At 41.8% G+C, this 12,822-nt stretch overlaps 1 long non-coding RNA gene across 1 annotated transcript in view; it reads left to right on the top strand.

Annotated features, from left to right (window-relative positions):
* The window catches only part of LOC114070649, a 65,510-nt gene that overhangs the window by 35,053 nt on the left and 17,635 nt on the right, over positions 1-12,822 (top strand). Inside the window, exon 2 of the long non-coding RNA XR_003573951.1 lies at positions 8,591-8,690. This is a non-coding gene — a long non-coding RNA (uncharacterized LOC114070649). The remainder of the gene's footprint in view (positions 1-8,590; positions 8,691-12,822) is intronic.

Consider the following 12,822-nt stretch of genomic DNA (forward strand, 5'->3'; position numbering starts at 1 on the left):
CAGTTCCAAAGTCTCCCCTTGACATTTTTTTCAGTACACATTTAAGGGGAGCTCCAGTTTAAATATGCACCTAATAGTGTGGATGTTAAATTGAACTTCTCCAACTGCTTCAGAAAAATCCCACATTCAAAGCACTTCATTTTGCTATAAAATAATGCCAATTAAAATGATTAGCTACTTCAGAGAACTGTTAGAGAAGCATTTTTAGCTATAGTAATAAAAGTAGAAAAGGGCCTGGGAAGGGCCTTGTCTCTAATTAATTATCTAATTAATATCTGATTAATTAATGAGGCTTTGTCATCAAAGCTTCCTTTTATCTTTGAGGCTATTAAAGTGTCCTCTAGACCAAATTTCTGAATATGTGTTGATAAGGCCATCTTTGCTGAGTCAGTCAAGTGCTTGGAATAAAATCAGTATGCTGCCTCATCAGGGATGCATAAAACACCTCTTTGGAAAATTAGAATACATCAGAATCAAGAACACGATAAATATGACAGATTTTTTAGGCAGTACAAATGAAAAATGAGTAATGATGAAGTGTATTCCTTCAGAGGTGTAAAAAGTAGTGTTTTTACATAGATTCTGCAGTAGTGAAAGGACCAGAGCAGAAAAAGTAGAGGCCCTTTTGAAGTCAGACTGTCTTAGCTCCAGGCTGGCCCTGTTTCATGGTAACTGAGCTCTGCCCTGAGTAGTGGTTGCCGGATTGTGGTGTCCTAATCTCACATGATGAGGTTCTGTGAGGTACCATTTCTACCAGCGGGCATCAGCTTTGTCCGGCAACAACAAGGATTGCCAGCAGTTCATCAGTGGTGTAATGGGGCAAACATACAATGAAGGGAAGTGCTTATCCCAGCTTTTAAGGAGAACCCACTTCACGTTTTATCAGGTCTCTGTTTATACTCTATTTTGCCAGTAACTATTGGGAAATCCATATCATACTTCTCTGCTTATCTCTGCTTTCTTCATTTTGTAATGCTGTAGAGTGGGTAAGTCACAGCAGAGTCCTGATACCATTTGGCACCTGCTTCTAGTAGTAATTCTCATACATATCCTCACAGAATAATAACAGTTAAAATGTAGAGCACTCGAGCATTATGATAAATCATGAACTTTTGGTCTCAGCCAGGATGGCAGAGATCTTTCTCCTTCATTTGTGCTGTCAGCTTAGTGCATAAAATTTTCTAATCCATTTAGGGTGAGATACACCTTGCTTTGTGCTGCTTTTGCTCTGTGTGTTGGTTGCTCTGGCCTCCCTTGTATACTGAAGGGTGGAAGACACCTTAAGGGAACAATATATCCTCATTTATTTTAGGGTGAATAAGTCATACTCTGAAGTTAACAGTCTCTGTTGATAAGTAGAGAAAAAATGTGAACAGGCTAGGGAGCCAGGATCCCAGGTTCTCTAAAATATAGGATAATTTTTATAGGTTTTATGTTTCTGGCTCTTGCCTGCCATCAGGTGTTAGGATCCATCAGTTTGGTTTGGTTTATTTCTGCTTCAGAGTGGAGATTTCGCCATCCTCTGGTAGAAGCAAAATGTTGAGACAACTCCAGAGCCACCTTTAGCCAAATCTGTGTCCCACAGTGGCTGAGATATACTGGCTCGTATTGAATAAACAACAGAGGATACCTTTCAAAAAGAAAAGAGAAGAATCTGCAAGAAAAAAAAAAAAAAAAAAAGAGGAAGCCAGTGTTCCTGGTTAGCTCCTATCACCTTCATTTTGAACTGCAAATCACAATGACTAATGCATCATGGCAGCTCATTTTTCCTTACCAGTCTCCACCTTACAATATAGATGGAAATTTGTCAACAAAGGTCATCCTCAAGTTTTTCAGATGTTTGGTGATGGGGATTGTCATTAATCAAAAAAGAAAGAGGGTGGAGGAGGGGTGGTATCATAATAAAAATTGGGATGGATATTCTGCTGTTTACGTGACATGCAAACTAAAAGGAAAAAAAATTATTTTTTCAAGAGAAATTACTATGATAACTATGAAAACTATGATGTGCTTCAACTTCTTTTTACCCAGTGGAGTCTCTGATTTTAGATGCTTTTGAAACTTTGTGGAAGTCCCCTAGAACTGACAGGTTATAGTTCCAGAAGTATTGAGTATGTAAAACCTTGCGTATGATGGCAGAAAGTGGTTTTATTTAGGTTACATTTATGCTGATATACTTGGATAGTTTGAGGGTTTTTTTCTAAGAAAGATCTTCCTGATAAAGATTGGTCCCTGAGGCATCCATGACAAAAGATGTAATTGGACTAGAAAAAGTAGTCATAGAATGATCAGAGGTGTGAATAGGTTATACAAGGAGTGGCTGAATAAACAGGGAGCCTTGAGACTGAAAGCAAAATCTGTAGGGAATGTGACAACAACCAGTGAAATAAAACATGGCACCATGGGGCTCCATGGTTTTGTACTTGTTAAGTGGCAGCAGTGGGCTCTGAATCATATCATCAAGTTAAAACTAAAGGGAGCATCTCTTCATACACCACACGATTGTGGTGTTTATTACCATGTGCTAGAGCATTTGCCAAAAGGTTCCCCATGGGATTAGACAGATTTATGGAACTAAAAGCCCACTGATGGCTCTTGCACACAAAGACATCATCTTCAATTTAGAAAGTCTGTGATAATGCTGTAGGCTGGGAAATTTCACCAGGAAGCAGTACCATATGCTTGCTTGGTTTCTGTTCCCTTCCCCAGACTTTCATTGTGGCCCTTAGTTTTCTTTAGTGAGATGGAGACAAATGGAGGTAGTTGTATCTGTTTGCAATTGTAAAATATTCTGGCTTTATATTTATTACAGTCACTTTAAAATCATGGTTGGGTAAAGACAAGCTCTCAGCAAATGTTGTGCTCTGAATCTGAAAGATTCACAGACTGCAGATATGGGAATTTCCTTGGTTAGTAAGTAGGCTTAGCTCCACAGGGCTTCTGTGGATACATCTCTTGCAAAAATGTCCACATCCAGACTTACATCAGCTTCAGAGAGGGAAGGACTAAGAATCAGCTTTTGGTTTTTGTCTCCACTGAAGCCATTTTTGTTGTTATAACAGTACACATGGTGTCCTGGCTTAGGGGTGAGGGGTTAGAAGGTCCTTTGGGATGACCTAGCTAGACTGCGTTGGTTTCTGTTTTTTTCTTTTTGATCTGTTTTTTTGTTTGGTTGGTTTAGTTTTGTTGTTGCTTCGTGGAGGGTTTTTTTAGCGAGATTTTTGGTTAGTTTTGGCTTTGGCTTTGGCTTTGGGAGTGGAAGATGTTCAGCTACTGACAGCCATAGTCACCAAAAGCCAGGAACTAGTCTAGAATGTTCAACAAGGAAGAAAAGAAATAATCTCAAATAGTTCAAAGAGGTGGGGCCAAAACACGCTTAAGGACTGATATTCTTTCAAAAGGGAGCAGACTTCTGCCCTGCCTGTACTTCTGCCCTGCCTGTAAGTTGGTGGGACCAGTTTCTCACATGCTGTAGTAAGTTTTGAGTGGTTGGCCTGCTCCTGATTTTGAATGCTGTGCTCTGGTAAGACTCCACTTAGCCCTTTGGTGCTAAGCAGTGTGGAGGGGTTAGTGCTGAGACAGCTTTTTCCCCAGCCCTGAACCATGTATGGTCATTTAGGTGAACTGGTGAGAGGAGTTTACAGCTGGGGTGGTGATCTGGGGATAGTTCCCCTGGACTCTGACTCAGGAGGGGTCTTTTCTCAGTGTTCCATAGCTTCAGAAAGGCCTTTATTTCAGGGAGAGTAATTTGAGGGGACAGAAGGGGAAGTGAGAGATGGAAACAAATTTTTTCACAAGCAATGGAACATTGGCAGCCTGAATTCAAGTGTTGTGAAGTTGTGTTCTTTGTAGTGTATTAATGTGTGAGCTGTGTTTGAATGTTTTCCTGCAGCTGGATGTTCAGAGAGATGTGCCTGCTCTCATGTTTCATGGGATTTGGTTTTATGCTGCAACTTTTCTTTGAGCCCTCATAATTGCTCTGCTTTTCCTGGCTGTTGGTTTTCATGAAACTTGTAGAAACTTTGTTCCTCTTGGGTTTTTTTTTCGCTCTGTCAAACTGGGAGAAAGTTGGCCAACGGGTAAAAGAAAAAAGTTGTTTGGGGGATATGGAGAGACAGGCACACTGCAGGCAGACAGTTTTCAGGCCCACGAGAAGAGAAGCAAATATTGATCTGGTCTCTGTGTGTTCCTGTTGCTCTTTGAAGTGCACAGAGAATAGGGGTATTCTCCTGCTCACTTAAGCAGAGCTGTGCCTCCACAGAGTTCTCAGTTTGGGGCTGCAGGTATGTGTGGTGGGACTGTGATCTGGAGATGAATGCATAAGCTTCAGAAAATGGCTCGGAATCTCAAATCAGAACCACATGTGGCTCCTTCTCCACACAGAGTCAGGGAGAGTCACAGGTGCAGAGGAGAAACCCCCTGACAGGAGAGTTGGTGGCAAATATTCAGTCAAGGAGGTTGACTTGTCCCTCCCGGTCATCCAGTGCCAGCATTTGCACCTCTTTTTCTCCTTAGAGACTGATCCATGTTTTATACCCTATCTCCATAGCTGAGTAGCTGAGACTGCAAATAAACAAGCCCACCTTTCTCTGTGTGACAGAGCCCCAGAGATGGAAACTGTCCAAGAGAAGAACTCCAAAAGCTATTCACAGGGCATTATTTCTGCCTCTACACACCTCTACTCCATATGCCTGGGATTCAGCAAGTCTTAGTATTGAAGTTTGCTGGCTCAGGTCTGTTTGTCAGACTCACAGGGAAGCTGAGACTCAGACTTACAGGAGAATAATGGATTTTTTTAGCTCTAGGTGCACAGAGTTATGACCAAGTTTGGTAGAGAGAAGCTTCTTTGCCTGGGTGTATCTCTTGCCCGTGCTCTGCCAAACTGTGGGACATGGCAGCAATGTTTTAAACATATCACAGCCCATCAAGGAAGGACAGTGGAATCAAGCAGGTGATTTTTTTGCCCCCAACTGTTAATCGCAAAATATGATTATGGGAGAATTTGCAGTATCCCAGTAAAGTACTACATTGTAAACTTTGCTTTTCCATAGGGATGTGTAGAATTTGGAGCCACAGCCTGTTTAGGAAAAGGCCTTATTTATTTGGTTATATGCAGCTTGTGTTGCACTGAATCAGGTCTTTCTTCATGTTAATTAAAACTAGCAAAGAGATTCTTCCTCATGGTTGGTAGAAAACACTAATTACAGAAACCAAAATGCTGAACTGGAATAGAAAAAGGTCCATTCAAAATCGGGCTAGGCCTTGGTTTTTATTGCTTTTCACTATGACACCTTTCTTGGAGTGTTGCCAGCATCTTGGTTTGCAGGACAGAAAGCAGGATAAAAGGGACAATGAATCATAGAATGGTTTGGGTTTCAAGGGACCTTAAAGATCATCTAGTTCCACCCCTCCTGCCACAGACAGGGACACCAAGCAAATGAAAAGAAGTAGCAGAAGAGCAGGAGTGCCACAAGCCAAATTCATGCTCCCTCCAGTTGACTACTTTCAGGTCAGTTTAATTTGCCATGAAAGGCCCAACCAAAGTTTAAGCAGGCATTTTGGGTGTGACTCATGGAGAAGGCCTTTTCTATCACTGAGTCTACAACCTTTAGCCCCCTCCACTCCTTTTATAAATAATGTGCTTTGAGGTGGATCCTATTCTAAGCAGAGGAATAGAAGAGAATATGGTATCCAGTCTGCTTGTAGTGTCATGCAACTGTACGGAAGTGTGGGATAGCTAATTTGGAATTAGAAGTAATTATTAAAGGAGAAAGGTCCAAATTAAGATTAACAGCTGAGCCAGAACTGTTCTATCTCACCTATGGGTCACATCTCTTCTAATTTTCAGGCTTGGGTTGCTAAAATTAGGAGCTTTTTTTTTTTTGGAAATGCTTGTTTTCAGATCAGGCAGTTTGGTGTTAAGGGTTTAGCAGGTTTGAGTATCAAGCCATACAGTAGATGGTTGCAGAAGCTGAAATGGCTAATTGTAGATGCCTGCTTTTGAAAAAATGAATCATTACCTGCATTCAGTTTCTTCATCTCTAGAATAAAGATAATATTTCCCACTATGGCTCTTGGGACTTTGTTATTTTGAATAGATTAGCACGAGACAAAAGCTTTGGATTTTTTGGCCAGGAAAGTGCTATGGAAATACAGTATATTATTGTGATATCCTTTGAGACGTTTCTGTGAAGTCAGTGGTGACTGTCATGATAATAAAGAAAGCCTCAGAGAAGCTAGCAAAATAATGATCCTACTTCCTTTCTAGCTATTCTTTGAAAGGGCAAATGCAATGAGTGATAATGGTTTAATGAGAAAGAGTCATTAGGGCATCCAGCCTGCATCTTTAGAAGTGCAAAGCATTTTGGGAGATCTTAAAATTACTGGGAGAACAAACCCAAAGTAGCTCTGTCAGAATATTAAACTGTTACTTGTATTCTCTTTTAATGCTGATTGAAACCAGTGATCTCTTTCACTGGCTGATGGCTGGTACATATGTAGTCACAAGAGTGGCTTGTTCCTAGCTTCAGGGCTGTTGGAAGGGTGAGATCAAGGAAGTACCTCTGCTTGCCCTCTGTGTGTTATCCTCTGCTTAGAGCTTAGTGTTACTTGAGGATTCCTGACCTGTTGAATCTGCATTTATAGGAGGCCTCATGTACTGGAATTAATTGGCCTGGATTATTCAGTTTTATTAATAAAACTGCTTCAGTTTCAAGCATGGCTGGAGGAGGGAAGCTGTTTTGTTTGTTTGTTTGTTTGTTTGTTTTTTAATTATTATTATTTTTTTTCTTTTTTGTATTGATACCTAGTGAGACAAGAGCTTCAGATACTTCGGAGGGGAAATTTTGATGAAAATACAGTACATTATTGTAATATCCCTTGGGGCGTCTTTGCGAAGCCCAGCAGGTAACAATGCTATGCATTAGTACAAAAAAGTACTTTTGTACACACAAAAAAAGGAGCTAGTATTAGCTCCTTTTATTTAGGATTGAAGAGCTAAACCAGAACACAGGGAAGTTATTTAAGACTTGAACCACACCTGACTGCTGACTGTTCAAAGGAGGAAAGTTTGTTCAACTCATTTAAGGAAAGAACTAGTTACAAAACATTTAGGAATTGTCTTTGAAGAACGCACAGAAGCAAATGTGTTGGAGCCACATCAGTGACAAAGAAAGCTTTGTTCTTTATGAGTTCTTCTACTTGGAAGCTTGAAACCGGAGGCTGTGGCTTGGCCCTTTTGGTGTCACTCTGGACTCCATTAGCAGCAAGGAAAGCAGCAGAGCTGGATGCAGATTCTGGCATTGCTCAGTTTCTGCAGCCACTTGAGCTGCTGGGTGCAGGGGCACTGTTCATTGTGGCTTGGGCCATTTCTCTCCTAGACAGACAAGGAGCAGAAGATTGGTCTCAGGCAGAACCACAAAGCTGTATATGCTAGAGGCTTGCTGAGCCTAGGAATTCAGAAAATTGGTGGAGCGAATTACTGGGAAAGGCGGTGAATTGCTGCATGTTCTCTGATCATCTGTTTGGTAAAAAGCGTGATTGGAGGGGAGCGCAGGGGCCATGGATTCCAATCTTATTAAAATCATAGCTATGAACAGGTAGGCTTTTTGTGAGGGTCTCTCCTTGTCCATCTGCTAAGGGTTGTGTTTGTTCTGTCCCTATGACAGAAGCTGTGTAGTGTTGGGAGCCAGACTCTCCCCACTGTTTGGATGGGGTGGTTGGGCTTTTCATGCAGGTTGTGACCCCTCTCCTAAAGCAAGCTGGTGCTGATCACTCTTCAGGTGTGGTATCCTGTATGAGTTAGCTATTGAGTTGTTCTGGTAGGAGAAATCTTGTTTGTTAGGAAAACAGAGTGTGAAAACAGCAGAGAAGCAGGGCAAAGTGAGGTTTCAAACATGCCCACAAATGAGGAGGAGGAAGCTACAGAAAACCCTCTGTGATGAGGCAGCCCTTTTCCCTAGTCACGAATGGGTAATACCACCCCCAGATCATCTGCTCCTCTGGGTGGGATTTGCTAGTGTAGGGGCCTGAATCTGTAACTCACAAAAATTAAATGCCTGGCACGAAGTAGGATGGGGGTGACTGAGGACTCAAGATGCCAGTTTAGGCACATTTTTATCTAGACATAAGTTCAGCTGTTACAATTCTGAGCCACATTTGGATCCCCATCTCCAAGACAAAAATCAGCCTACCTAAATAAAACTGCTGTTGATGGGTTTAATTTGGATTCTTATGTTGGATTTGTCTGAAAAGAGAATTTGTGCTAAGGATGCTGTTGATATCAGTCCCCTCATTTAGATACCATTTGCAATCCCACACTGGCACATGAGAGCAGAGCCTTTCCCCACAGTCCATCTTCATGGGTGTACCACAGCTACCCAGGTGCTTACGATCAGTTGATACAGACCCTGCCCCAAAGGAGCCAAGTTTTCCTCTCTTTTCTGCTAGCCACTCTGAATGAAATACAAAATCTTGGGGTTTAAGCATCATAATGCTCAAACTGTGACTTTGAGCATCTCTTCACACAGTTATTCTTTTCCCCAGAGCTCTAATAACCACATAAACTCTTTTTGTCTCCTCTTTTCTCCAGGTCAACAGACTATGGCACTACCTATGAAAAGCTAAATGACAAAGTAGGCCTGAAGACTGTGCTGAGCTACCTATATGTCAGTCCCACTAACAAGAGAAAGGTAAGGGAAAGCCATCGAGCTGGTAGCTATAGAAACAAAATTACTGCATTCTGAGAGGAATTATGATCCTAAAGTGAAATCTGGTGGTAATTCACAAGAGCTTGAATTTGCCGCCTAAGTTGCACTAGTATGATTTCACCGAATCTAGTAGAACTGATCCTGTTTTACTTGTGATGAGGATGGAGCATTTAATTCCCAGCTGAATGTGTTAGAGAAATGAAAAGGTTGCTTTTATTTGCTTCTGACTGTTCACCTTTAAAGAAGCTGAACTCACACAAATGTTTCTGGGATTCTTGCTTACACTGGTTTTGGCTAATATACATCTCCCTGCCTTCTGTCTCCTTATTATTAGAAATACTGAGTAAGAGGCATTTATTTCTGCATTTGACTCTTTTTTTCCCTTATGCTTTCCCTAGCTAGAATTTGGAGGTAAAGATGTAAATGACATTTTCACTGGTTGCATCATGTAAGGGGGCTGAAAGCAGAATATGCCTGGGCGAGTGGGTGGGAGACCTACAATTTGATTTGAATGTGTAGGAGAGAAGATGAGGTTACAGCTTTCAAACCCCCTGCTCACGCTTCCCACGTGATGCAATTAGGGCTGCAGCTGGCTCACAGAGCACAGCCCAGGAGTTACTCCTCAGTGCCTTTTGGTTTAAAATTATTGCCTGTGTTGATTCAGGGGAGGTACTGGGACAAAGACGCTTTCAGCAACCCACAGAAATCAGCGTGGGAGGGCTGCAGCACGAAGCTAATTGCTGACAGTGAAGTTGCTTTCAGATGGGGTGCAACCTATTCAGCTTGATCACTTCCAAAGTGCCCATACGCTGTCTCCATCCATAGATTCCGAACTAGTACTTGCTACTTGTACTGTTCTTATTATTACTGTTGTGGTTTCCATCACTGATCAGTCTAGAGAGGTTCTAGGATTGATGTTTATTCCAGTGTATCAGATATAGCTCTGATTATTATGCGTATTTGGATGTACAGGGGGGAGGAAGAATGCAGTGGCCGGGGCTCAGCTTATATTTTTCCTGAAGCAGAAGCTGAATTATTGTGATAACTACCTTGGCTTCTTCCCCCCCTCTCTTTTTATTATTATTATTATTATTATTATTATTATTATTATTATTATTATTATTATTATTATTATTATTATTGGTGGTGGTGGTGATTGTTGCTTTCACTTTTAAATTTGTTTTTGTTTGTTTGTTTTATGAACAAAATGGATTAGGATGTTTTTTAATGTGTTTTCCTGGCCCTCACACCCCTCCCATATTAAATATGGTGAGAATTGAAGAGTTAATTCTTCTTCATTCTGTTTCCAAAGCAACTCTGCCCACCCAAAAGCAGAGGCAATATGCTCGGTTACAAATCCTACGTCACTGGTGTAAAGACTCCCTCAGAAATCAGAGTATGAGGATCTATTATTATCTTCTAGCAATTTCTCAAGCTATCGAGCTTTACAGATTAGCAGTCTTTTCTCTCCTTTTTTTTTTTAATGAAAAACACTGACATTGCATCATATAGTGGCATGCGGATTTCTTGTTTGAGATGACAATTTAAAAGAAATTTTTAGGTCTTCTGTCTTAAGGAAATGATTTTGGACCCACCTGTCCGTCTTTCCCCTTCTCATCCCTTCTGAAAAATCTTATGAAATGTAGAGACAAGCTGTAGGGAAAACTCATAGGAGACCAACTTCAGTGCTGGCTGCCGTGGGAACAATTTTTTTCCATTCTTTCTATCTCTGCAAAATATATAAGCAATGTTACTGTGCATGCTTAGACAGCTTGTCTATCTGAACTCTGCTTTGTCAACCACCAAAGCAATTCCAAACATGCACCGTTTGAAAAATGATTGGAAAAGGTGTCACTGGATTGAAGCACCTGGAATTTGTCAAATTCAGTTTGGGGCTTATTGTCCACCCAATCCCTAATAAGTTCTTGAGGTTGTGCACTGCAAAAAATGCACTCGGATTGTGGTCTTCCTCATCTCTCTGGCTGAATATTGTACCAGTTGCCTGGGGAGTAACCAGAATGTTTTTGCTGAGCGCCTGAGAACAACCTCCAGTAGTGAATCAAAAAACAGCAGGTGAATCAGTTGCATTCCAGCAGAAAAAGTCCAGGTCCCTTGTGTTTCACCTCCAGCAGCAGAAGTGCTGCCTCATTGAACATAATGCAGTGATCTCTTGTGAGCGGCAAAAAACGTCTTTGTTTGTGGCAATAAGTGGGGATGGAGATATCAACAGTAACACACGTGCACAGGGCCTGTGTGCCCACTGTGAACCATGCAGATCCTTTCCAGGCAAGACATTTTCCCCTGAGGCATTCACTCCCAGGTTCTGATTGGACCCTGCATGCCTGGCAGCTTCTGGGCTTGCACATTGTCGCTAGCCCTGTCTTCTCATTAGTGCTTAGAGGATTAGCAGTTACCTGGAGGAGGAGAAAAGCTTTCCATACATTCATTCCTAATTGATTTACTAGTGAGAAGGATAATTACCTCTCAGCTACCCTGCAGAACTGCAGTGGGAATTACCTGTCAGATTTCTTTGAAGACCCAAAATGTCGCTCTTCAGCTGTTAAATAGGAATTACGCATTCAGCCAAATGCCAGTTATATAAACATCACTTACCTGAATTGTGGCATAACCCTGGACTCAGTTATGAGGCAAGGAGGCACTGGCATTTTGCTTTCTTCTTTTAAAAGAAAAGCTTTTTGTTTCTGATTTTTTTTTTTTTTAATTTTGATGGGAATATTTTCAATTTTGTAGCAATCTCTGATTTATTTCTCTGCTCAGTGCTGTCAGGTCACAGCGGGATGCTGATTTCTCAATACCAACATCATCTGTTGCAACACAGGGCCAGAGTTCAAACCCGGAGGCTGAGCGGATGCGTGAGGAATGGCTATAATCCATGTTCTGGGAGCCTTTGCCATTTGCCCTCTTTCTTGCTCCCAAGAAATCCACACCTAATGCATGCCTTACTCTCCTGAACTATGGCACTCCCACACTCTTTTCTTACAAAGTGGATTCCTTCCTGGAAGAAAAATTGAGCTTCATGTAGGAATGATCTGGTGAAATTCTAAAATACTTGCTACATGTGGAGGTCAGACTTGATGATCTAATGGATATTTAGGCCTTGAAGTATTTCATTCTCTTGGGTTTTATTCTGTTGCCAACAGAGTTAACGTCTGAGCACCTGATGTAAAATTGATGGCAGAAGCAAATCCTCCATTAGCTTCATGTGTTAAAGGCTTTCCTCTTTTAAGCTAATACTTCTTGTTTAAGTTTGGTTTATCTATTTAGTCAATTTTGTTCATTTTATATTCTCTTTAGGCTTCCTTATAAATTGCTCAGAATCATGGAATGGGTCAGGTTGGAAGGGAGCACTGGAGATTAATCTAGTCCAACTCCCAGCTGCAGCAGGGTCCCCTAGAGCATGTTACTCAGAATTGCATTCAGCTGACTTTTAAATATCTCCAGAGAAGGAGACTCCCTGGGCAACCTGTTCCAGTGCTCTATCACCTACACAGTGTGTTTAGAATGTGTCTCCCAGCACTAATTGGAGATCCCCATCAGGGTGCTGAGTATTGCCTCTGTCACTATTTGGTGTCTTGCCAAGTATTGAAATGTCTTTCCTGACACAGCAGACTGGAAAATGCTGGAGCAGGCTGGAAGCAGCTGATCTCTCAGTCCTGTTCTTTGCTCCTCAGGGAAACACATCCATTGCTAATGTTTATCAGTCTGCAAAATCACTGATTATGTCTTTTTGCCTGAAGGGGAAAGAGGCAGCTGAGAGGGGAAGAGGTGAAGAAACATAATCTCTATGACTATCACAGTGATAAATCCAGGACAGCTTTGCTTCTCTCTGGGCACCTCTTGGCTTTGCTGGTGCTTGCCACTTGGAGGTCAGATTTAGGCTATGGCTGTTCCTGGGTTTTATACCTTACTGCTGGGTGATATCAACACTCCTCATGCGCAGTTAATCAAGCCAGAGAGCTGTGTGGCAAAGACTGAGATGAGGTGGCTTTGGCTCTGTCTCCACTTGGTGCAAGGCAGCAGCAGAGCTGGGTCCCAGAGTGCCCAGTCCCAGCTGTTACCCCAACCTGCTGGGGGCTGGTCTTGGAGCTGAGAT

The sequence above is a fragment of the Empidonax traillii genome, unplaced genomic scaffold, assembly GCF_003031625.1.
Source record: "Empidonax traillii isolate 1590-97213 ecotype Southwest subspecies unplaced genomic scaffold, ASM303162v1 scaffold1644:size81793, whole genome shotgun sequence".
Lineage (NCBI taxonomy): Eukaryota > Metazoa > Chordata > Aves > Passeriformes > Tyrannidae > Empidonax > Empidonax traillii.